General features: G+C 39.9%; 1 protein-coding gene across 1 annotated transcript in view; it reads left to right on the top strand.

Annotated features, from left to right (window-relative positions):
- The window catches only part of LIPH (lipase H), a 61,029-nt gene that overhangs the window by 5,861 nt on the left and 27,899 nt on the right, over nucleotides 1-27,269 (top strand). The gene's annotated exons all lie outside the window — the stretch shown is intronic.

Below are 27,269 nucleotides of genomic sequence, written 5' to 3'. Positions count from 1 at the left end.
TCTGCTTTTCCAATTTGTATTTCTTTTATTTCTTTTTCTTCTCTGATTGCCATGGGGAGGACTTCCAAAATTATGTTGAATAATACTGGCTAGAGTGAACATCCTTGTCTTCTTCCTGACCTTAGAGGAAATGTTTTCAGTTTTTCACCATTGAGAATGATGGTTGCTGTGGGTTTCTTGTATATGGCCTTTATTATGTTGAGGTAGGTTCTCTCTATGCCCACTTTCTGGAGATTTTTGATCATATATGGGTGTTGAATTTTGCCAAAAGCTTTTTCTGCATCTATTGAGATGATCATATATGGTTTTTATTCTTCAATTTGTTAATATGGTGTATCACATTGATTGATTTGCATATATTGAAGAATCCTTGCATATCTGGGATAAATCCCACTTGATCATAGTGTACGATCCCGTTTTATGTGTTATTGGATTCTTTTTGCTAGTATTTTGTTGAGGATTTTTGCATCTATATTCATCAGTGATATTGGTCTGTAATTTTCTTTTTTTGTTGTATCTTTGTCTGGTTTTGGTATCAGGGTGATGGTGGCCTCATAGAATGAGTTTGGGAGTGTTCCTTCCTCTGCAATTTTTTGGAAGAGTTTGAGAAGGATGGATGTTAGCTCTTCTCTAAATGTCTGACAGAATTCACCTGTGAAGCCATCTGGTCCTGGACTTTTGTTTGTTGGAAGAATTTTAATCACAGTTTCAATTTCATTACTTGTGATTGGTCTGTTCATATTTTCCATTTCTTCCTGGTTCAGTCTTGGAAATTTATACCTTTCTAAGAATTTGTCCATTTCTTACACGTTGTCCATTTTATTGGCATAGAGTTGATTGTAGTAGTCTCTTAGGATGCTTTGTATTTCTGTGGTATCCATTGTAACTTCTCCTTTTTCATTTCTAATTTTATTGATTTGAGTTCTCTCCCTCTTTTTCTTGATGAGTCTGGCTAAAGGTTTATCAATTTTGTTTACCTTCTCAAAGAACCAGCTTTCAGATTTATTGATCTTTGGTATTGTTTTCATTGTTTCTATTTCATTTATTTCTGCTCTGATCTTTATGATTTCCTTCCTTCTACTAATTTTGGTTTTTGTTTGTTCTCCTTTCTCTAGTTCCTTTAGGTGTAAGGTTAGATTGTTTATTTGAGATTTTCCTTCTTTCTTGAGGTAGGCTTGTATAGCTATAAACTTCCTTCTTAGAACTGCTTTTGCTACATCCCATAGGTTGTGTATCATCATGTTTTCATTGTCATTTGTCTCTAGGTATTTTTTGATTTCCTCTTTGATTTCTTCAGTGATCTCTTGGTTACTTAGTAACGTATCATTTAGCCACCATGTGTTGTGTTTTTTACGTTTTTTTCCCTGTAATTGATTTCTAATGTCATAGTGTTGTGGTCAGAAAAGATGCTCGATATGATTTCAGTTTTCATAAATTTACTGAGGCTTGATTTGTGACCCAAGATGTGATCTATCCTAGAGAATGGTCCATGTGTACTGGATAAGCAAGTGTAATCTGCTGTTTTGGGATGGAATGTCCTATAAATATCAATTAAATCTATCTGGTCTATTGTGTCATTTAAAGCTTGTGTTTCCTTATTAATTTTCTATTTGGATGAACTGTCCATTTGTGTAAGCGAGGTGTTAAAGTCCTCCACTGTTATTGTGTTACTGTCGATTTCCTCTTGTATAGGTGTTATCAGTTGCCTTATGTATTGAGGTGCTCCTATGTTGGGTGCATATATATTTATAATTGTTATATCACTTCTTAGATTGATCCCTTGATCATTATGTAGTGTCCTTCCTTGTCTCTTGTAATATTCTTTATTTTAAAGTCTGTTTTATCTGATATGAGTATTGCTATTCCAGTTTTCTTTTGATTTCCATTTGCGTGGAATACCTTCTTCCATCCTCTCACTTTCAGTCTGTATGTGTCCGTAGGTCAGAGGTGGGTCTCTTGTAGACAGCATATAGATGGGTCTTGTTTTTTTTTTTTTTTTTGCGGTACGCGGGCCTCTCACTGTTGTGGCCTCTCCCATTGCGGAGCACAGGCTCCGGACACGCAGGCCCAGCGGCCATGGCTCACGGGCCCAGCCGCTCCGCGGCATATGGGATCCTCCCAGACCGGGGCACGAACCCGTATCCCCTGCATCGGCAGGCAGACTCTCAACCACTGCGCCACCAGGGAGGCCCAAGGGTCTTGTTTTTGTATCCATTCAGCAAGCCTGTGTCTTTTGGTTGGAGTATTTAAGCCATTCACATTTAAGGTAATTATCGATATGTATGGTACTATCACCATTTTCTTAATTGTTTTGGGGTTTTTTTGTAGGTCCTTTTCTTCTCTTGTGTTTCCCACTTAGAGAGGTTCCTTTAGCATTTGTTGTAGAGCTGCTTTGGTGGTGCTGAATTCTCTTAGCTTTTGCTTTCTCCATCGAATCTGAATGAGATCTTACTGGGTAGGGTAATCTTGGTTGTAGGGTCTTCACTTTCATCACTTTAAGTATATCATGCCACTCCCTTCTGGGTTGTAGAGTTTCTGCTAAGAAATCAGCTGTTACCCTTTTGGGAGTTCCCTTGTATGTTATTTGTCATTTTTCCCTTGCTGCTTTCAATAATTTTTCTGTGTCTTTAATTTTTGCCAATTTGATTACTATGTGTCTCGGTGTGTTTCTCCTTAGGTTTATCCTGTATGGGACTCTCTGTGCTTCCTGGACTTGGGTGGCTATTTCCTTTCCCATGTTAGGGAGATTTTCAACTATAATCTCTTCAAATATTTCTCAGGTCCTTTCTCTTTCTCGGACCCGTATTATATGAATGTTGTTGCATTTAATGTTGTCCCAGAGGTCTCTTAGGCTGCCTTCGGTTCTTTTCATTCTTTTTTCCTTATTCTGTTCCTCGGCAGTGAATTCCACCATTCTGTCTTCCAGGTCAGTTATCCGTCCTTCTGCCACAGTTATTCTGCAACTGATTCCTTCTAGTGTATTTTTCATTTGTTATTGTATTGTTCATCTCTGTTTGTTTGTTCTTTAATTCTTCTAGATCTTTGTTAAACATTTCTTAAATCTTCTCGATCTTTGCCTCCATTCTTTTTCCGAGGTCCTGGATCATCTTCACTATCACTATTCTGAATTCTTTTTCTGCAAGGTTGCCTATCTCCACTTCATTTAGTTGTTTTTCTGCGGTTTTATCTTGTTCCTTCATCTGGTACATAGCCCTCTGCCTTTTCGTCTTGTCTATCTCTCTGTGAATGTGGTTTTTGTTCCACAGGCTGCAGGGTTGTAGTTCTTTTTGCTTCTGCTGTCTGCCCTCTGGTGGATGAAACTATCTAAGAGACTTATGAAAGTTTCCTGATGGGAGGGACCAGTGCTGGGTAGAGCTAGCTGTTGCTCTGGTGGGCAGAGCTCAGTAAAACTTTAATCAGCTTGTCTGCTGATGTGTGGGGCTGGGTGGGGCTGGGTGGGGCTGGTTGGGTCCCCTCCCTATTGGTTGTTTGGCCTGAGGCGACCCAACACTGGAGCCTACCCGGGCTCTTTGATGGGGCTAATGGAGGACTCTGGGAGGGCTCACACCAAGGAGTACTTCCCAGAACTTCTGCTGCCAGTGACCTTGTCCTCTTGGTGAGACACATCCACACCCCGTCTCTTCAGGAGACCCTCCAACACTAGCAGGTAGGTCTGGTTCAGTCTCTATGGGGTCACTGCTCCTTCCCCTGGGTCCTGATGTGCACACTCCAAGAGTGGAGTCTCTGTTTCCCCCAGTCCTGTTGTAGTCCTGCAATCAAATCCCACTAACCTTCAAAGTCTGATTCTCTAGGAATTCCTCCTCCCATTGCCAGACCTCCAGGTTCGGAAGCCTGACGTGGGCTCAGAACCTTCAATCCAGTGGGTGGTCTTCTGTGGTATATGTTCTTCAGTTTGTGAGTCACCCACCCAGCAGTTATGGGATTAGATTTTATTGTGATTGCGCCCCTCCTACTGTCTCATTCTGGCTTCTCCTTTGTCTTTGGATGTGAGGTATCTTTTTTGGTGAGTTCCAGTGTCTTCCTGTCGATGGTTGTTCAGCAGTTAGTTGTGATTCCGGTGGTCTTGCAAGGAGAAGTTGATTTTCAAACTAAGTTCCTACTTCTCCATTCTCTGGCCATTGATTAAAGCCTGTGCTATTGGGCTTCCCTGGTGGCACAGTGGTTGAGAGTCCGCCTGCCGATGCAGGGGACACGGGTTCATGCCCCGGTCTGGGAAGATCCCACATGCCACAGAGCGGCTGGGCCCGTGAGCCATGGCCGCTGAGCCTGCGCGTCCGGAGCCTGTGCTCCGCAACGGGCGAGGCCACAAGAGTGAGAGGCCCGCGTACCGCAAAAAAAAAAAAAAAAAAAGCCTGTGCTATTTCAGACTTAGCATCCATTTTGTTACTGGCTGTGTAAATCCGAATGGAAAAAGAACCCTCCCTGCTAAGGCAGGGGGCTTTGTCTGGGCTAGGGCCCAAGTCGGGGTGAGGTAGAAGATAGATGGGCCCCTGGGCCAAACAGCTGTGTTTCTCAAGTGGAGTAAAATTAAAGCTTTGTTCTCACCCAGACACTCCAAGAACAAAGCTAGTGGCAGAAGCTGAGCTCTGCTGAAGTAAAGAGATAACATGACCACTGCTGAGGTCAAAGAAAATTTCCGTCTGCACGTGCACAGGAAGGCTCCTTGGGGATCAAAAAGGAAGGAGGTGCCACCCCATAACTAGTGTGGATGTGCACCCACAGACCTCTGCGGTGGGATCCATCTTAGCAAAAATTGCACATGTGTAAATTGGTTCAAGATGGCAGAGTAGAAGGACGTGCGCTCACTCCCTCTTGCGAGCGCACCAGAATCACAACTAACTGCTGAACAATCATCAACAGGAAGACACTGGAACTCACCAAAAAAGATACCCCACATCCAAAGACAAAGGAGAAATCGCAATGAGACAGGAGGAGGGGTGCAATCACAATAAAATCAAATCCCATAACCACTGTGTGGTGACTCACAAACTGGAGAACGATTATACCACAGAAGTCCACCCACTGGAGTGAAGGTTGTGAGCCCCACGTTAGGCTTCCCAACCTGGGGATCTGGCAATGTGAGGAGGAATTCCCAGTGAATCAGACTTTGAAGGCTAGCAGGATTTGATTGCATGACTTTGACAGGACTGTGGGAAACTGGAGTCTCCACTCTTGGGGGGCATACACAAAGTAATGTGCACATCAGGACCCAGAGGAAGTAGCAGTGACCCCATAGCAGACTGAACTAGACGTACCTGCTAGTGTTGGAGGGTCTCCTGCAGAGGCAGGGGGTGGCTGTGTCTCACCTCGAGGACAAGGACACTGGTAGCAGAAGTTCTGGGAAGTACTCATTGGCGTGAGCCCTCCTGGAGTCTGCCATATCGCCCCACCAAAGAGCCTGTAGCCTCCAGTGCTGAGTTGCCTCAGCCCATAACACCAAAGGGAGGGAACTCAGCCCCACCCATCAGCAGACAAGGGGATTAAAGTTTTACTGAGCTCCGCCCACCAGAGCAATACCCAGCTCTACCCACCACCAGTCCCTCCCATCAGGAAGCTTGCACAAGCCTCTTAGATAGCCCCATCCACCAGAGGCCAGTCAGCAGAAGCAGGAAGAATGACAATCCTGCAGCCTGTGGAAGGAAAACCACATTCACAGAAAGAGAGACAAAATGAAAAGGCAGAGGGCTATGTACCAGATGAAGGAACAAGATAAAACCACAGAAAAACAATTAAATGAAGTGCAGATAGGTAACCGTCCAGAAAAAGAATTGAGAATAGTGATAGTGAAGGTGATACAGGACTTTGGAAAAAGAATGGAGGCAAAGATCAAGAAGATGCAAGAGATGTTTAACAAAGTCCTGGAAGAATTAAATAAAAAACACCTAGAAGAATTAAAGAACAAACAAACAGAGATGAACAATACAATAACTGAAATGAAAAATACACTAGAAGGAATCAATAGCAGAATAACTGAGGCAGAAGAACAGATAAGTGACCTGGAAGACAGAATGGTGGAATTCACTGCCGCGGAACAGAATAAAGAAAAAAGAATGAAAAGAAATGAAGACAGGGCTTCCCTGGTGGCTCAGTGGTTAAGAATCCGCCTGCCAATGCAGGGGACACGGGTTCGAGCTCTGGTCAGGGAAGATCCCACATGCCACAGAGTGGCTGGGCCCGTGAGCCATGGCCGCTGAGCCTGTGCGTCCGGAGCCTGTGCTCCGCAACAGGAAGGCCACAACACTGAGAGGCCCGCATACCGCAAAAAAAAAAAAAAAAAAAAAAGTTAATTAAAAAGTGCTTCCCCAAACTACACTTTAATCAAATTCTAGAATCATCTGGGACCCTTGTTAAAAATGAAGTTTGCTAGGGCCCTCTAAACGTCTGATTAAGTAAGTTCCCAGGAAACCACTGTTTTACATCACCAATTGTTTGTAAACTCTCCAGCATCATTTTGTATAGAGTATACCAATGAACTTACTGTCAGTGCGCATATCTCATTTTGAGTTATAATTTTCATTTGTTAACTTGGCATAGGCCTTTCTGTATTTGTATATAATGCTTGACTATTTTTTAAATCTTTGGCAAGGGAAAAGAAACTTTAATGGTTGCTTTGTGTAAGGCAAAGTCAACCCGAAATAAAGTGGATGAAGCAGACTATTAAGGCCGGTGCAATTTCCCAGGTGTAATCATTCATGAAGGTAAGAAACTCTGCTTTCAGGATATTAAAAAAATGAGTTGGTTTACACTGAATTGTTGGATAACTGTTTAAAGCTTTTGCCTTGATCTTAGGGATATGGATGCTCAGATACTCCATCTGTTCCAGGATTCGATTAGATATATTTCAACTTTGTTAATAGCTTTGTGTGTCTCTCACATTCAAAGTATTAACTGTACCATTTAAAAAAAAGAGGTATTTCTATTACCATCCTCAAATAGTAAGTTCTATAAATTTATTATGTGCTATACAAAGTACTACCATACTCAAGATTTTTAAAGAGTGCTTCCTTGGTCCAGGTTTTCCTTGACCGTGGCTTTCATAATCTTGTAGTTCTGCCATGTTCCTTCTTGAGCTTGTCCTTTCTATACAAAAGAGTCCCAGTAAATATCTCTTTACAACCACAACAACCACAACAACAAAACTCTTAGAGGAATACATAGGAAGAGCACTCTTTGACATTAATCACAGCAACATCTTTTTTGACCCATCTTCTAGAGTAATGGAAATAAAAAACAAAAATAAACCAATGGGACCTAATGAAACTTAAAAGCTTTTGCACAGCAAAGGAAACAGTAAACAAGATGAAAGGACAACCTTCAGGATGGGAGAAAATTATTTACAAACGAAGCAACTGACAAAGGATTAATCTCCAAAATATACAAACAGCTCATGCAGCTCAATATGAAAAAAACAAACAACCCAATCCAAAAATAGGCAGAAGACCTAAATAGACATTTCTCCAAAGAAGACATACAGATGGCCAAGAGACACATGAAAAGCTGCTCACCATCACTAATTATTAGAGAAATGCAAATCAAAACTACAATGAGGTATCACCTCACACTGGTTAGAATGGGCATCATCAGAAAATCGATAAACAAGAAATGCTGGAGAGGGTGTACAGAAAAGGGAACCCTCTTGCACTGTTGGTGGCAATGTAAATTGATACATCCACTATGAAGAACAGTATGGAGGTTCCTTAAAAAACTAAAAGTAGAATTACCATATGACCCAGCAATCCCACTACTGGGCATATACCCAGAGAAAACCATAATTCAAAAATACACATGCACCCCAGTGTTCACTGCAGCACTATTTACAATAGCCAGGTCATGGAAGCAACCTAAATGCCCATCGACAGACGAATGGATAAAGAAGATGTGGTTCATATATACAATGGAATATTATTCAGCCATAAAAAGGAATGAAACTGGGTCATTTGTAGAGACATGGATGGACCTAGAGACTGTCATACAGAGTGAAGTAAGTCAGAAAGAGAAAAACAAATATTGTATATTAACGCATATATGCGGAATCTAGAAAAATGGTACAGATGAACCAGTTTGCAAGAAATAGAGACACAGATGTAGAGAACAAACATATGGATGCCAAGGAGGGAAAGTGGCGGGGTGGGGGTGGTTGTGGGATGAATTGGGAGATTGGGATTGACATGTATACAATAATATGTATAAAATGGATGACTAATAAGAACTTGCTGTATAAAAAAATAAAAATAAAATAAAATTCAAAAAATAAAACATTTCTATACAAAAAATAATAATAAATAATTTTTTTTAAAGTTGCGCACACATGTTGGGGAGGGTCCTGGGACCAGTCAGGTGTGAAAAAAGAAAAAAGATAATTAGCCAAAGGTAAACAAAGGCCTGGAAGGACTGTCCTATTTAAATATTAATTTAAATCACCTTGTTACTGCATTCTTTGTTCAGGACGCCCATAAGCTTTCTCTCTGGGTATGTATTTCTGCCTAGTTTCTGTCTTAAATAAACGAACTGTTTATGCTCTGTGTGTTCTCCCATACCTTGTACTGTGTCGTTAATAATAAACTTTTTACCTTTTTTTACAGTTTTTGCCTCCTTGAAACATTCTTGCTTTCAACTGGGGGAAAGGGCCAGGGCCACTTTGTTTCTAGCCTCTAGTCCCTGGTGGTCTAGTGGCTAGGATTTCTGGTTTTCATCCAGGCTACCCAGGTCCAATTCCTGGGCAGGGAACTAAGATCTCTCTTCAGGACTGCTCACTGCTGTCTCTCCGAGATCAATTAGGCCAACTCAGTAACACAAACCCATCAAAATCACTGTCTTTCAGGGCCTGATCATTTCTCACACCACTGCAATAGCTGCCTCTTCTTCTACCCTGTCCTTCTTCTATGTATTTTCAGGATCTCTTTTTTTCTGTCTTGTTTTTGTTGTCACTGTTGTTCTTTTGTTGCCTTTTGTTGTTGTTGTTAAGGAAGGTAAATTTATATTATTGTTGTTTAAAAAATTTTTTTGTCTATTTTGTTTGTTTGTTTGTTTATGACTGCGTTGGGTCTTCATTGCTGCCCCATGGGCTTTCTCTAGTTTTGGCGAGCGGGGGCTACTCTTCGTTGGTGGTGCGTGGGCTTCTCATTGCAGTGGCTTCTCTTGTTGTGGAGCATAGGCTCTAGGCGTGTGGGCTTCAGTAGTTGTGGCACGCAGGCTCAGTAGTTGTGGCTCACGGGCTCTAGAGCACAGGCTCAGTAGTTGTGGCTCACAGGCTTAGCTGCTCCACGGCATGTGGGATCTTCCTGGACCAGGGCTCGAACCCATGTCCCCTGCATTGGCAGGCGGATTCCTAACCACTGTGCCACCAGGGAAGCCCTGTTGTTCGTATTTATTAAGGAAAGTAATTTATAAGTTACATTTCTAGTTTTCTGTTACTGAATCACTAAAAATGGTTTGGTTGATTTTCACCAAATTTGGGAGGTTTGTTTGGAGTAAGTTTGATTTAAAATATGTGGCAACGCTAAAGTTTACTTTGGATGGCCCTAGGGAGAACCTCAAAAAGAGAGACAGGTATTTCTGGGAGCAGCTGAAACTGAGGTGCAGGCAGAAGAGGAGGAAGCCACCTGGTAAGAAATACTCTCCTAATTTAGACAGCATGAGACCCTCAAATGGTTCACAATGGTTCCAAATGGATGCCCAAGCCAAAAGTCACAAGGATAGACCTTCCAAATGCCAGGGGTGGACTCTTCCATAGAGTCTTGCACAGACAAATTTGTGTGCATGCTCCAGGGAATAATTGTCCAATGAAGGTGCAGGATTCTCATGACGAATGCTTGGGAAGCCAGCTAAATAAAAGTAAAAACCTGACTCTAATATCAGTATTTGAAAACAACAGTTTAAGGTACAAGTAAATCTAAAAAACATGGTACCAATGGACTTTAACTATTAAACATTCCCCTGAAATTTTTGTTGATCTTTTTTTTTTAATGAAATGTTAGTGAGTAAAAAGCATTTTGCCTGTCTTGCCATTGTGCAAGGCCTTGCTAGAGCAGTCTCTCTTTGAAATGTTCTGAGCAGCACTCCAAAAACAAGCAGTTACTGAGAGCAGTGGACTTGCACTGATTTTGTTCAATACATTGTTTGTAAGGAAGTCATGCTTTCTAAAACAAAGTAACTCTATTCAATGAAAAAATACTTCTTAGGGTAGAAAAGAAGTATGTGGACATTTTCTTTCTTGTTTTGTAATGAACTACCAAAAAAATTATTCACATAATAATGTTAATAAGTTAGCATAAATATATTATTTTATATTTATATTATTTATTACATTTATTATATATGATCATATATTTATATTTGTATTATTATGTAATAGTAATATGTTAACATATAAATAGGTGAACAAGAAAAAAATCTAGCTCCCATTGTCTTGAAGATAAAAAGCCGATATCCTAAGCATGACATAAAGTTCGTCACAACCTGTCTTCAAATTACTTTATCAGTTCCTATTCATACACACCAACTCTCAATCCACACTTCTTTCATGCTTCCAAGTTCATTCCCTCTGCCTGGAATGCCTTGCTTCCTCCTTCCTCACCTCGTAAGCTGCTGCCTAGTCTTTGAAACCCAGCTCAAAAGACTCTTCCTGTGTGAAGCTTTTCCAATGGCTCCTCTCTGGGATTCCTAGCACCTCACTGCTTTCTTCTCAGTTCCCCTATGGAGTGTGTACCCAAATCTCTATATTATATTGCATTGTCGTAGTAGTAGCAGCAGCAGCAGCAGTAGTAGTAATAGCAGTAGAATTAGTAGTAGTGGTAGTACTGTGTCTGTCTCCTTGAGGGAAGGAGCCATCTTCTACTTTTTCCTTATTATATTTTTAATGGAAGCTCAAGAAACGTTCAGTCAACGAAGGAATGAAGAAATGAAATGGGGACTTCCCTGGTGGCCCAGCGTTTAAGACTCCGTGCTCTCAATGCTGGGGGCCCGGGTTCGATCCCTGGTCAGGAAACTGGATCCCACATCCACAACGAAAATCCTGCATGCTGCAACTAAGACTCAGTGCAGCCAAATAAATAAGCAAATAAATATATATTTTTTTAATGAAATGAAACAAATACATAGATTTGGAGAAAGTTACCCTGATCTCCTTATAGAATATGGCTCAAGGAAACAGACTTATCTTTCCAAACCTGGACCTCAAGTGAGAAATGGCAGGGCCACTGATGCCAATGAAAAGACAAAAGGACATTATAGTGAGTCATATACCAGCTCGGAGCCCTAGACCAGGGCGGGAGGGGACACAGTTCAACTTTTCTGACTGTTGAAGTCAAGGAGAGTTATAAAACCACCTCCCCTCAGTTCCATTACACTTCCATACCTGTTTTTCCTGTCCCTCCGTTTGGAAACTTGCCTGCCTCTTTCTACTCTGCTCTCTGTAGCAAGTGATTTCTAGGTTAAAAAAAAAAAAAAAAAAAAAAAAAAAAGCCAGTACATAATACTAAACTGGAAATGAGGAAAATTCTAATGTTCTTGAGTTGTCATTTATCAGGGTCATAGTACTGAGAAAACTGACCATTATTCATCCTTATCTAGATGATGAGAAATGAAGAAATGGTTTTCCTTAGAATAACTTTGAATAAATGTTATCATTCATATGGTTAAGAGTTGGCAGATCATTTGGAATTTTTAAAACCTTTTATTTGGAAATAATTATCAGTTCATAGGAAGTTGAAAAATAGTACAGGGATGTCCCTTGTACACTCACCCAGTTTCCCACAATTGTAACATCTTATATGTTACAAAACCAGAAAATCAAACTATCAAAAAACTATCAGAAATTGCACTATCAAAGCCAGAAAATCGACTTTGGTACAATTCATAGACCTTACTTAAGATTTCACCACTTTTAGTTATTTATTTTTTGCTTAACAATGGTGTGTTAGTTTCTGCTTTATAACAAAATGAATCAGTTATACATATACATATGTTCCCATATCCCCTCCCTCTTGTGTCTCCCTCCCACCCTCCCTATCCCACGCCTCCAGGCTCACCACTTTTATTTGCACTCATTTGTGCGTGCGTATTGGGGGGGAGGGGTTCTAAGCAACCTTATCACACGTGTAGATTCCTGTAATCACCACCACAATCAAGGGAAGGAAATAATCCACCTCTCAAAGACTCCTTGTGCTACCCCTTTATCACCCATTTTCTGTTCAGCCCTTCCTCACTCCTTCCCCAATTCTTTAGAATGTTTTATGTTTTTTTATATTTGATATTTTTCACTACCCAAAAAAGAGGGGATGAGTTCTCCCACTGATTCTTGTGCTGTCCTGAATGCTGGAAGTAGAAGGGAGCACACATCTAGGAAGTTAGGGGACTTTCTGTGCCCCCAGCAGGACAATCATTAATAGTAACACAAAGAGGCCTCCCAACGGAAATGATTCTTATTCCTATAATTGGCTAGTTTCCAGAAAAATGTACATTGGCTCTGTCTAGATAAACACTTGGCATGGTACTAAAACTGATAGGAATTCAACAAATTTTATCAGGCAAGTACACTGAGCCAACAGGGGCAATGCATTCCATAACACGTTCCTAACAGAATGTGAAACAATTCTCCATTTGTTCCAGAGGGCAGTTTTCAAATTAGTAAAGCTCACTGCAAATGGAAAAACAAAAAAAACCAAAAAACTAACAGGCCACCTATTTGGTTTTCTTATTTATGTATCCTTAATCTAGTTCTCCAAGCAGGAGACAAAATATCAAACAGACAAGTGCTGGCTAAAATTATTCACCTGAAACATCACTGCTAAAAGGTCCTCTTCATTCCTACATTCCCACAAAGCTCGTCCACCTAATCCTTCTTAGTACTGTGTGGCTCACCTTCTGAGGGGAGGAAAAGGTGCAGACTGTGTGACCAGTTAGGTAATAACAACAGTTACCAAGTGGTGATTGCACTTACCCTTGGTAGTAGGCACAGTGCCAAGAACTTGACATACAATATCTCATTTAATCCATATAACAACGTGGTGAGATGTGTAGTTTTATCATCTTCATTCTACAGTGGAGAAAATGAAGAGTTAGAGAACTTAAATGTTTTGGTTAAGGCCACTCAACTAGTGAGTAGAAGACATGGGATTTGAACCCAGGTCAGTGGACCACTGGTAGGGAATCTTGGCATTCATTAGGTCTGAGGTGTGTCATAGAAATCCATATACGATACTTTTAAAAGTTCCCCCAGTGATTCTGATGTATTGATTACTTGGAGAGCATTGCTAGAATCTACTTCCTACAAGGAATGGGGTGCAGGTGCAGAGAATTATATGAGTATAATTTCTCAAACTTATATGAGAAAACTGATAAACTTATGAGAGATGCTGTCACTTCATAAACAATGCTAAATGACTAGTGAATTTTGCCTATGCTTTGGATGAAAATGTATTCTTAAGTTGTTTCTGCATTTATTCATCTATTTTTCAGTTCTTCGGACCACCATCACAAGCCTGAGTAAGTGTTGCAAGTACTTCTACCAGAGAGAGAATTAAATTACCGTGTAGCTATGGAGCACAAATTTAGTTACTTCCAAATTTGAGGTGGATGGATTCTGGTCTTGTTCTCTATTTAAAGCTTTTTCATCTATTTTTCCTTGAAGAAGAAGAAGGAGAAGAAGGAGAAGGAGAAGAAGGGGAGGAGGAAGAAGGGAAGGGAGGGAGAGGGAAGGAGGAGGGGGAGGGGAAGGGGAGGGGGAGGGGAGGGGGAGAAAGGGGAGGGGGAGGAGGAAGAAGAAGGAAGAAGAAGAACTAAGAGAGAGATGGGAAAAAATAAAGATGTATAGTACCATTTTAAAAGTTGCCTTTAATCTGAAGCATATTTTTACAAATATAGGTACTTGATTAGACTTAAAATGTTCTTAATAAAATCTGAAGACTGCCCTCTGAGAAATAAGTGTGTAAATGAACACAAAGAGTAGTTTTGTATACACAGGTCAACAGAAGACTAACTGGATTTGTTTCATTCACAAAAACAAGAGGGGAAAATGTCTCAAATCACACTTGATTTCAACACACCAAGCCAAACGGCTAATAAACTGCCCACAAAGAATGAAACTATTTTGAACTCATCATTCTGCACATACATAATATCAAGATATGCATAAAATTGTGTAAGCAGAAATGTACCTGACCTTTTATTGAAAAGGGGAGGAGTCACATACCCTGAAAGGGTTGGGACCCGCCTGCAGTCTCTTGGGAACTTCCTGTTGTCACCACACCTCTGGGTTAGTTATCTGAGCTCTCTCTGAGGGGAAAGTCTGAGACTCTGGGAAGGAAATCATTCTTCTTGTGAATGCGACACACACTGTCTCCAGTTTCCATATGCTGAGATTATACTTCCTCATCAGTTTGATGTGCTTGGTGAGATCAGGTTGGTCATATATTGAATGGTTTTCTTAATTATTTAAAAAATATTTAGTGTAACTGTCATTTTATCATCCCAGTTCCTTCACTGGACTTTTTAAGTTTCACACAGCTATTTTTCAGGAAAGAAGATATGGATTAAGTGAAATTTGAATTCTGAAAAAATTTCATTTTTCCTCAGTAGTAAAAGAAACTATTATTCCTTTGAATTAGCCTGTTCTTCTGATGTACAAAACTTAAATATGCTGAAAAATCTAGTATTTTTTCTTTCATAGTTCATTTTTCTGTGCCTTTCCACTTCTACGAAATAAGATCATTTATTTTCTGAGAATTTTAAATTTTATTTTATTATAATATCTAATACAGAGAGGACAGGTTTTTACAGCTTTCATGCATCGTGTTTATTTAAATTATTTTTATTAAAAAAACCATGATTTTATATGTGTAAACCTCTTGGAATGGTGCCTGGCATATTGATTACTTAAAATTGTTAATCATAATGGAATAAAAATTAAAACAGTAATGTACACAGCAAGGTAATAAAAATAAAGTGAAATTCTTTTTTTGTTTTTTAAAGAAAAGCTCAACACTTCTCAGCTTTTTAGGAATCCAGTACTTTTTCACATAGTTTATTGTAATGAAGACTGGTACAATTTTTCTGAAGGGAACTATGTTATATATTAGGACCCATAAAAATGTTCATGCCCTTTGAAACTAGTAAAACCATTGCTGGGAATTTGTTCTAAAGAAATATCTTGTAAAAGAAAAACAAAGAACCTATTTACAAAGAATGATTCTAACTCTGTTATTTATAATAAGTTAAAACTAGATACAGCAGAAATGTTCCTACATACAGGAATGGATAAAGTACAATGTAACAACTTTTAAAAATATGTAGCCTTTAAAATAATTCTGAAGCTGTGCAGAAATGTGCAAACATGTTTATAACATAATGCAAAGTCAAAAAAGCAGAACTCAATTTTGTAGATAAACTAAGATTACAACTATGCAAAAATGATGTGTGTATGCCTGCAAATAAAGTTTAGAAGGGAAATGGAAAATTGATATAGCTGTATTAGGATTTCAGGCTTATAAATAACTTTTTCTTAATTTGTGCTTTTGAAGTTGATTTAATAGTAAGTTAAAATTAAACTAGTGATGATATTTTAAATTGAGAATTCAACGTTTTAAAGTTTGTGTGTATTATCACTTAAAAAAAATTTTTTTTTGTTCGTGAGGCATGGGGTATCCCCGGCCCCTGAGGGGACCAGGGATAGAACCCTTGTCCCCTGCAGTGGAAGCACGGAGTCTTAACTACTGGACTGTCAGGGAAGTCCCTAAAATTTTAAAAAATAAAATAAATTTAGAGATAGCTTAAGGGGAGTGGGAACTAACCTTAACACAAAAACCTGATGGCAATCTGTGAGTACTTTCTTCCAGCCTCCCATTATATATCTCAGTTTACAAAGCTGGAACTTAATTTTTTGTGACCCGCCTTTTTAAAAAAATGTATTTTTTAATTAATTTTAAAATTTGAAGTATAGCTGATTTACAATGATTCAGGTGTACAGCAAAGTGATTCAGTTCATATATATATATACATATATATATGTATATATACATATTCTTTTTCAGACTCTTTTCCATTGTAGGTTATTACAAGATACTGAATATAGTTCCCTGTGCTATACAATAGGTCCTTGTTTATCTATTTTATATATAGTAGTGTGTATCAGTTAATCTCAAATTCCCAATTTATCCCTCCCCAACCTTTCCCCTGGTAACCATTGACCTGCCTTTTTACTTAATGTTATCTCATCAGTAAAGCCTTGTTTTAAGTCATTCCATAAGACCCCCTGCTACATGATAGAATCTAAGCAGATAGATATACATCACAATAAACCTCCATAGCTAGAAAGAATAAATATAAAAAACATAATTATAGCTGTAAACTAAATCCGTACTTCTCAGTATCTGCAAAACCGTGAACTGAGAACTTTCATGGGGGAGGGTGTTGAATAATATGCAGAAAGTATCGATCACAAATACATTGACTTTTTGTTTTTGCCTTCCTTGGTTTGCAGTCCAAAAATTAGCAAGTGATTAAGATGTGACTCTGAAATCCCAAGAATACAAGTCACTTACTTACAGAGATTTTTATTTTGTTGTTCTAACCTTTGTGAAATCATGATAGGAATGTTTGCCGTACTCTTACTAGTGTACAAAGCAATGGCTAGCAAACTCTAGTGTGCACTGTAATCATTTGGGGAATTTGCTAAAAATGCAGAGACTCTATCTCCAGAGATCCAAACTCTGGGTCTGGGGTGAGGTCCTGGAATCTGCATTTCAAACAAACTCGCGAGGTGTTTCAGTTTGTACGTGGTTCAAGGAACACAGGCTGATAAGTATTCTTCTAAATTAAGGCTGCTTGTCATAAGTATTTTATTTATTTATTTAAATTTTATTTATTTATTTATTTTGGGCTGCGTTGGGTCTTCCTTGCTGTGGGCGGGCTTTCTCTAGTTGCAGCCAGCGGGGGCTATTCTTCGTTGCAGTGTGTGGGCTTCTCATTGCGGTGGCTTCTCTTGTTGCGGAGCACGGGCTCTAGGCATGCGGGCTCAGTAGCTGTGGCTTGTGGGCTCTAGAGCGCAGGCTCAGTAGTTGTGGTGCATGGACTTAGTTGCTCTGAGGCTTGAACTGGTGTCCCCTGCATTGGCAGGCAAATTCTTAACCACTGCATCACCAGAGTAGTCCCTGTCATAAGTATTTTTAAAAGTTACTCTGCCATCGATATTTTGTCCTGTGGCAACTTGTGTAAAACTAGGTAGATATTTTCCTAGAGAAAATAGCTCAGTGCCAAAATTAGAGAGAGAATTGTTTCCTCGGATATTGGAAGCTCTCTTCAGATTGATTTATAACTCTGTGTGTGTGTGTGTGTGTGTGACTCATCCTTCTCCAACACAGAGGAGACAAAGGTGAGTGAGGGGGTGGAGTGTGAATGTGCATATTTATGCACATGATTAAGAGATGAGAGTGAGGAAATCAGGCATCTCATTTGTTTTCTGGGTTATATCCTAAAGAAATACAAGCTGGTGGTTAAACGTAAAGATGTCCTTCCAACCAAGAGGGCATTTGGCCTGTACGCTTCTTGCCTGTCTCCACCTTGGGTAAAAGAGAAACAAAGATATTCCAGCAGTTTGGGCTCTGGCCAACTGTGAACCCGTCACAATCTGGCTCAGGATGGATTTTTAGTGCCAAATTCAGTGTGGTTCTCTGCATAAAAAAAATCAATAGAATTTCATTGTAGGGACATGTCACCTCCCCCTTCTCCTTCTCTCTTCAAAGTAGGAGTCCAGCTCCTTTTCTAATCTCTCCAAGTCAAAGTTTCTGGGATAAAGAGATGTTTATTTCTGAGACTTTTTGAAGTTCCTGCAGAACAGTGTTTACAGGCAAGCCTAAGAGTGTGCTCAAACGTGAGTTTCTGGAAAGCTCCTAACTCCATCAGTTAACATGTGGTGAGCTGTGTGTCCTCGACACTGACTGGCATCCACCACCCGGCAGGCAAAATACTCAACAGTGTATCCCTTAATCTAGGTCTGAATCTCAGTAAATATTTTCAGGCTGCATGGAGTCAATATACCTGTCTGTGGACCTCTGTTCTAAAGAAGTTATTCATACACATTTGTGTCGTGTTTGGAGGTGGGGATAATGAGAGCTTGAGCCCGCCACGGAGCCCAAAACTTGACATGAAAGAAGTGTGAGTCAGGGCCCTGCCTGTTTTACTTCCTGACTGGATATGAGGCAGCAAGGTGAAATTAGGTGGAATTTCACCGCTGTCACTGGGGGTTGGAGATTAGTAGACTAAACTTCACCAACCATGGGTCTGAGAGAAACTGATAATTTCTTTTTTTTTTTTTTTTTTTTTTTTGCGGTATACGGGCCTCTCACCACCGCGGCCTCTCCCGTCGCGGAGCACAGGCTCCGGACGCGCAGGCCCAGCAGCCATGGCTCACGGGCCTAGCCGCTCCGCAGCACGCAGAATCCTCCCGGACTGGGGCACGAACCCGTGTCCCCTGCATCGGCAGGCAGACTCCCAACCACTGCGCCACCAGGGAAGCCCGATAATTTCATTTTTAATAAACTGACTCAGCCATATTGAGAGGTTTTGCTCATTGACTCTCATAGAATCTCAGAACCATCTCTCTTCTCACCCCACTCACAATTGCTTCATTGGTGGCTTATTTCTATCTACAATTCCATCTTCTCTCTTCACAGACACCTCTTTGGATATGAATGAGGAGTTTCCTCTTTCTGTAGGAGTTTTCCCCCAATCAGAGTTGTGGGAGCTGAAATCATTCCTCCAAAGGCAGGTAGAAGCTAAAAAGTCAGAACTGAGCATGACTCTGAGATAGCATGGGCAGCTTTATTTAGCTGCAGGGCAGTGTGTCTTGCGAATACAGAGCCAAAGGATCCCTTGGAAGTTTCATCAGAAAGGAAGCAAGGTTGTCAGTGATCAGTCTGAGGGAATCACACTTTTCTATCCAACTGGGACTCATAAAATAAGTCAATCTAGGGAAACAAATGTCTCCCTGTTTTCTTGGCTGTAGCCTAAAGAAACATAGCTGGTGGATAAAAGCTAGGGATAATCTTTCCAACCAAGAGGGCATTTTGTCTAACCAACCCAATTTTATGTGGTAAAGGTAAAACAAAATAACAGCTATATTAATCCCTAAGTCTGAGAATAAGAGTGATTTGTTTTGCACAGGAACAGCTACAGTCCCTCCCTCACAGCCAACAGACTGACCAGTGTGGGTGGCGGAAGGGCAGGGGTGCGTTATTTAGTCTGCAGTGGTAGAAAATGAAGGTCTATCAACCTCAGTTTCCAAGGGGAAAGAAAACAAATTGGAAAACTGGGAGCCTGATTTGATTGCGACAGAAAAAGGGAAACTTCTGCCCAGTCACCTCCAAAAGACTTTTAGTCTTTTTTTTTTTTTCACTGTTTCCATGAAAGCATGAAATTACAGGAGCCATTTTTAAGAAACAGTTTTATTGAGATATAATACACATACCATACAGTTCACCCACTTAAAGTGTTTTTTAATATATTCACAGATATGTGCAACTGTCACCAGTCAATTTTAGAACACTTTCATGACTCCAAAAAGGAACCCAGTACCCTTTAACTATTGCACCCCATCTCTCCATCTCCCCTCATCCCCCAGCCCTAAGTAGCCCTAATCTACTTTCTGTCTCTATAGATTTCCCTATTCTGGACATTTCATATGAATAGAGTCATATAATATGTGGTCTTTTGTGACTGGCATCTTTCACTTATTATATTGTTTTCAAGACTCATCCTTATTGTAGCATGTGGAACTATGTTTGTTAACTAACAGGTATTTAATAGCAAAAACACCCTGATTGATATAAAGGTGAGAAAACACCTATCTGACCAACATTCTAATTACAAGAGTAAAGTATGGTTATTTTCAGGTCTTTTAATTAAAATTTAAGAAAAAGGAAATTTCTTGATATATTAATTTTTTTAGATTAGGGCTGTCTTTGGTTTGTAAGAAAGTCCTGGAAATTTGTTTTCTTAAGTAGATGCAAGAGGCATCCTTTCAAATAAGTTAGTTTGCAGATCTTAGAATTTCATTTCTAAAAGGAATGCTAGAGTTAGCTAAATGGCTAAGGAATGAGGAACCAACACCTCATTTTAATATGAGAAAATTGATGACCCAAATAGGTTGTTTATTTTATCTTGTTAATGACACAGCCAGAAACAAACACAGTTCTCTGGCCAGGGAGAAGCACTGTCACCTGTATACTGGCTAATAAAGCTTCCCTTTTCCAAATCCTTGGTTGGATTAAGGAAACTAAAATGATGGAAGGGGGATTTCCCTGGTGGCACAGCGGTTAAGAATCCACCTGCCAATGCAGGGAACATGGGTTCAGGCCCTGGTCCGGGAAGATCCCACATGCTGCAGAGCAGTGAAGCCCATGTGCCACAACTACTGAGCCTGCGCTCTAGAGCCCACGAGCCACAACTGATGAAGCCCACACGCCTAGAGCCCGTGCTTCGCAACAAGAGAAGCCACCACAATGAGAAGCCCGTGCACTGCAGCAAAGAGTAACCCCTGCTCTCTGCAAACTAGAGAAAGCCCGCGCACAGCAACAAAGACCCAACACAGCCAAAAAAAAAAGATGGAAGGAAGGAATTTATTGAGCACTTATTTTATATCAAATCCCATACTGTGATTTACTTATTTTATTTAGTCTTCATAACAACCCTAAAAGATCGATACTATTAACCAAACTTATCATCAACATCATCATCATCAATTACTAGTTTTTTGGCATCTATTATGCATCATGTAATGCTTTAGATACTTCATAGGCATTTTCTCTCATTCTCACATCAGTCCTGACGGCAGGGCTGGGATTACAGTGAGGTGAGTGAGGCACTCACTAGGTGCAAAATTTAAGGGTGGAAGGGACACCAAAATAGTCATCAAGATCAGTCATATTTATGACTTTTTAATGCAAAAAAAATATTTTATTTTTGTGATATTTTAATGCAACATTTAAGTGATATTTTAATAAATAAATAATATTTTACTACCATTTAATGTTTAATGCAAACTAATCTGCATATCATTAATAATGCATATTATAATGCATAGATGATATTTTAATGCAATATTTTTAAAAGATCAAAAATCATTGCAGGGCTTCCCTGGTGGCGCAGTGGTTGAGAGTCCGCCTGCCGATGCAGGGGACACAGGTTCGTGCCCCGGTCCGGGAAGATCCCACATGCCACGGAGCGGCTGGGCCCGTGAGCCATGGCCGCTGAGCCTGTGCGTCTGGAGCCTGTGCTCCGCAAGGGGAGAGGCCACAACAGTGAGAGGCCCACGTAACAAAAAAAAAAAAAAAAAAAAAAAAAATCATTGCAAATATATGATGAACAAAATGTCAAAAATTTTAATAAGATATACTATTGATTGTTTTACAAGTCTGTGTTATTGTACAACAGGAGAAATCATCTCCACTTGGCTGGAATTGCTGGGTCCATGACAACTCACTTCGTTGCTAGGCAGTTTATAAGGGTTGACAATGGTGTATGAACAGATTAAATAATGAAGGTCTATTTTTCACTTGTTTCAAAATATGGGAGGATATTTTGATAAATATATATTTATATAAATATGTATATTTATATGGTGTGGTTTTTCTTTTGCCTTGGGCTCAATATGGCTCTGCAAAGCACTGCCTGACAGATTGGCACTACTATGATCATTTTACACATGCAAAACTGAGACCTAGAGAGGTTGGGTAATTAATTACCAGAGGTCACATAGCTAGTAGGCAATGGAATTGAACCACAAACCTAGGTTTGTCTCCAAAACCCAAGCTCTTTCCAAAATTGTGTTGTGTTTTTGTTTAAGACATTAGACCAGGGTTGGCAAACTTCTGTAGAGAGCCAGATAGTAAATATTTTCAGCTTTGTGGACCAGTGGTCACTGTTAAACTACTCATCTTTGCCTTATAGCAGGAAAACAGCTATAGGCAGTACGCTAATGAGCATGGCTGGATTTGGCCTGTGGGCAGTCATGCATTGGATTATAAGAAAATATCTCAGGCACAAATATGTTATATCTGAAGATGCTATAGCCAGATTTCCCTGACATCCTACTTGAATATGTTTCTTTTAATTTAACAGAGGGAAGACAGTAAATGATAATCAGGCCTGCCCTACATAGGGGTCTGAATTCATCACTGGATGGCAGACATCACCCATCCAATTGTAATTTTCCAGTTGTCAACAGGAAACAGCATTTCAGAGGGATTGAATTTCAAAGTAGTCTGAAGAAGAAAGGCAGAGTTTCTCCTGTTTCAAATAAACTCTAGTAGAAGAGGTTAAGGTTTAGAAACCAGTTTAACACGTTCTGTGGTTCTTGATTGGGCTGTTAAAACTACCTCTAAGCAAACTTGACTTTGTAACAAAACAACAAAATAACCAACAAGAGGTTTGCTTTCTGAAGGCATACATAGTAGTTAATCATTTTAGTAATACCAACATAAAGTAAAATGTAAAGAACTATATTTATGAGGGTGAAGCAATTTAACAAATTTGCTATTCACATATATCTAGTCCTTGCATGTTCTCCAAATTGCCTGAGAATTTCAGGCCCAAAGACAAGACAAGTTCCTGAGCTTGGTGCTGGGGATGCAATACTAGACTAAAAACAATACAGTGCCTGCCCTCAGAGGAGCTTAAACTAATTTGTAACATGGTCCAAAATAAGGTAAGTGTAATGTTTTCTTTTTAAAATGTTATTAATTCTGAGAGGAAAAGGGTTAATAACCTGAGGCAATTTTAAACAAAGAACATTGGAAGTGGAGTGCATGACCCATTGTTGTTTGCATATGATTTTCCAGGCCTGTCACCTACAGATATATTTTTACATAGTTTCAGACATAATGCATGTGCCATTTCATACTTCATTTATTTTATAAACATTACATCATACACTCCTTATAGTATTTATAAGGCTCATTCTGAATGGCTGAATAATGTGTTAACAGGTTGATATTCATTTATTCAGGAAACATTTATTGAAGCCAACTCCAAGCCAGGTCCTGTTCTTGGCACTGGGAACATAAGAATGGATAAATGGACAAATAGATCAGTCATCTTGGAGCTTCTGTGCTAGTGGGGGAAGTTATTTCAGAAAAGGAAAGAATGCTTCAAGTTTGTGGTAGGAAAAAGACAAGTAACATTTAAGGGGAAAAGTTCTCTGGAGTGGAATTCAACACAAGAAGGAAGTAGGAAAGCATATTATTTAAAGCCAGAGCATCATTTAGGCCAAGGAATTCATTTACAGATATGAATAAACTTAGGAACTATATTACCCACTAGCCACTTTTTTTTAATTGAAAAAAAAAGAAAAGAGTCAACTTTAATTATAACTAACCAAACTGCATCCAGGAATGTCTCCAAACAATCGAACAAAAGAAAAACGATAAAATTGTCCTATTGAAGAAAGCAAGAGTTTCTACCAGCCCCAGAGCTTCTGAGGGTTAAGCCAAGAGCAGCTCATTCCTGAGGCTGGTTCTGTCCCCCACTCAAGTTTCTCATCCCATGAGCAGAGTTGGGGATGGGTGAAGGACCATCCACTAGCCTGTCTTGAAAAGACAGCAAGAGCCAGTCACCCAGGGGTGAATGGAGAAGGCTAGGAAAAGGACTCACTGTGAGCAATAATCTCGTATATTATAGAACTAAAACTACATAGCCAGGGAAATATGGTCCCAGAAGATAATTTTTATATACACTTCATCTTTATTCACAGTAGTTCATGTTCTGTAAAGGCGCTACAAGCACTGAAGTAGCAGTTACTGAACCATTGCTCTTAGAGGGAATATAGGGTTAGGTTCCTGTGAGCCTCTGCTTATGACATTTTAGTTGACCGATCAATACATAATCTTATTTTATGTGTGTTTCTGTTTAAAGATACCTTATTTAATATATATTGTTGGGCTTCCCTGGTGGCGCAGTGGTTGAGAGTCCGCCTGCCAATGCAGGGGCCACGGGTTCGTGCCCCAGTCTGGGAGGATCCCACATGCCGCAGAGCGGCTGGGACCGTGAGCCATGGCCGCTGAGCCTGCGCGTCCGGAGCCTGTGCTCCGCAACGGGAGAGGCCACAACAGTGAGAGGCCCGTGTACCGCATAAAAAAAAAAAAAAAAAAAAAAAAAAAAATATATATATATATATATATATATAGTTTTTGGTTTTTTAATATTTATTTATTTATTTATTCATTTATCTACTTTATTTATTTTGGCTGTTCCGGGTCTTAGTTGCGGCTCACGGGATCTTTGCTGCAGCATGAGGGCCCTTAGTTGTGGCATGCGAACTCTTAGTTGCGGCATGCATGCGGGATCTCATTCCCTGACCAGGGATCAAACCAGGGCCCCCTGCATTGGGGGCATGGAGTCCCACCCACTGGACCACCAGGGAAGTCCCAATATATAGTGTTGATTTGCTAACGTTGAACTCATGGCCAGCACTATAACTCATACCTGAACAAAGCTTATCTCACACTCACATTTTCTCTGTAAGTTACATCACAGCCTTCATGAGTTTAGAAATGCCAGCCAGCACTTGAGGACTGTGTCTGGGGGATTTTAAACAGTGAAATCACCAAGAAAAAGCACAAGAAGCAAAAAACATGGCAGTAAGAGGCCAGGTAAAGGACATTTGCTATGAGAGCTGAAACAAGAAGGCAGAGTGTTGCCGTGTTTGACCTCAGCTGAGAGTGAGGTGTGGGGCAACTCAGATTTTTTGCCACTCAGCACCTAGCTGTGAATAACTGCAAAAGCCCCTCAAGTATTGATTTTGGGGGTTACAAATACATTTGGGTTTTATTTTAGTTCTTAGGTAGAGTGTTTATTGCTGTGCTTTATCACAGATATTCTTCTTTTAATGTATTAACTATTATGTAATCTTTTTATTTATTAAAAATAAGAAAGGTTTGGCCCTCAAGGGCTCCCAGTCTGCTGCTGAGGTCTGAGTGGCAATCACACTCCTCTTCCATCTGGGTTTCAACCAATTGAGAAATTGACCCAGGGCTAAAAGTATCAGCTTTATTGTTGGCATAGTTGGATTTGAGAAAAGTGGAGGTCAAATCGTTTTCTCCTCCTAATGCAAACCAGAGGTCCCCTGCTGACCTCTCCCCAAGTGGCACGGTGTACCTGCCACCAGGGAGGAAGAGGAGGGAGAGAAACCACTGAAGGGAAAAGGAGAGAGGGGGCGGCCCTCCTTCCTGGGGAGTGGAGTGGATATCCCTTGGATGAGGCACACCCAAACTACCGGGATGCCGAGCAGGGGTGATAACCTCTTGTTTTGGGGTGTTACAAATAAATTTTAACGAGTAGGTGAATTCACAAGTATGAAATTCACGAACAAAGAGGATTGACTGTATTTTGACAGTGTTTTTGTGTGTGTGTATGTGTGTGTTCTGAAGAAGAGGTCAAGGAGGATATACAATACAGGAGGCAATACAAGTGCAGTGACTTTCTTATCTTTCTTGGTAGGGAATGAGGAGCTAGAATAGATACAGTAAATAGAATAGAAGCTCTCTGTGATTGATACACTAGGAAATAGAGGCTTAAATTTTATTTTTAAACTAAAAAAGGAATCACCAGATGAACTAAAAGTAATTTTATAACTAATAAAAATCAGGAGGTAGAGGGGAGAAGTATTGAGTGTGCTAATGCCCTCATCATTTATAACAGAGGGTCATTAGATACTGTCTCGAGTTACTAAAGCAACGACTAGAGCAGAATAAGGAAAGACAACTGTTCTGACAAAGGTCAGCAGCAGGACACATGGCAGAAGTTAAAAATATGCCCTACAACAGTCTGAAATACAGTTTCCAGGTGCCCAAAACTCTTTGCCAGGAGTTCACGTTGGAGGTTAAATAAATCTGAATAAATATTGCTAAGTCTGGAGCAGTTCTGCATGTAGTCTATTTCTGACCTACAGGCTACACATTGGCATCCCATGAAATAGAGATTTAAGTGTTTCATATAAAGTTATAAAGGTCAATGCCAGGAAAAATTAAAGCAGGCTATAAACATCCCAGTATGAGAAAGAAAATATAAACGGAATAAAACAAAGAGAGACAGGGCAATCCGCGTAGCAAGAGCAATGGCCTTTTCCAGAGCACAATGCTGTTATAAAAATAACTAAGACAGTTAGAAATACTTGAAGTCACAGTGGTTCTATCAAATGAAAAATAAAAATCCATTTGTTCTGCCCTTCTTGCCTTTCTGTAACTGTCAATTTTAAGGGCTTCTAGTAAGGACTAAGCAAGCCAAAAAGATTGGTTGAACCATTCCATAGTCATTAAAGTTGGCAGTTTCTGCTGAAAAATAGCCTGGCCCCAAACTTCAGGATGCATCTCTGAGCCTTCCAAGTACTCAGACACATGGTTTATGACACATTGACATAATATTGCTCAATTGGTTCAAAATGAACAAACCCTAGTAATTAAGCAGTCCCCTTCTTTGGAAAGGGATCTCTATCTTTTCCAGTATGACCTCATTCATAATTAATCTCCACCGCATAAATTTCTTGGGCAGGTAGGTAGCAAGTGAAAGATGACATAATTTCCCCAGGCCACCTGGTGAGTCAGTCACACAACCAGGAACAAAACCCAGTTTTACTGATGGCTAAGACCTAGAGGCTCAGCCCTACCGTGTGACTCTTCCTGTCCAATAAAATGACTAATTGAACAGTCAATTATTTACTCTGGGACTTGTTCTACAAGCACCAGATAAGTTTCAGTCCGTGTTCACCTGGGGCAAGTCATCTACAGGAAGAGAAAAATGAAAGGGGCCAACAGATGGAGAAAATATTTACATAGCTGAATAAGTCCTGGGCACCTAATGCACAGCATGGTGACTATAGTTAACAATATTGTATTGTATATTTGAAATTTGCTAAGGCAGTAGATCTTAAATGTTCTCCTCTCACACACATAGACACACACACACGCACACACACAAGTTAACTACGTGAGGTGAATGTGTTAACTAACCTTATTGTTGTAATCATTTCTTAATATATATATTAAATCATCACATTGTACCCCTTAAACTTACACAATTTATTTGTCAATTATATCTCAATAAAGCTGGGGGAAAAAGACAGTATTTACATTGGGAGCATGCTTTACTGCACAGTCTACTGGATAGTACAGAGTAAAAGGAGGAATGTATGACTTTGGGCCTCAATTTTTAGCCACATCTTTTCTAGGGTGAGGCATTTCAAAGCCTCCTTAATTTCTAAC

This window comes from Mesoplodon densirostris, chromosome 5 (genome assembly GCF_025265405.1).
Source record: "Mesoplodon densirostris isolate mMesDen1 chromosome 5, mMesDen1 primary haplotype, whole genome shotgun sequence".
NCBI classification, from domain to species: Eukaryota; Metazoa; Chordata; class Mammalia; order Artiodactyla; family Ziphiidae; genus Mesoplodon; species Mesoplodon densirostris.
This window is presented reverse-complemented; position numbering and strand designations above follow the sequence as displayed.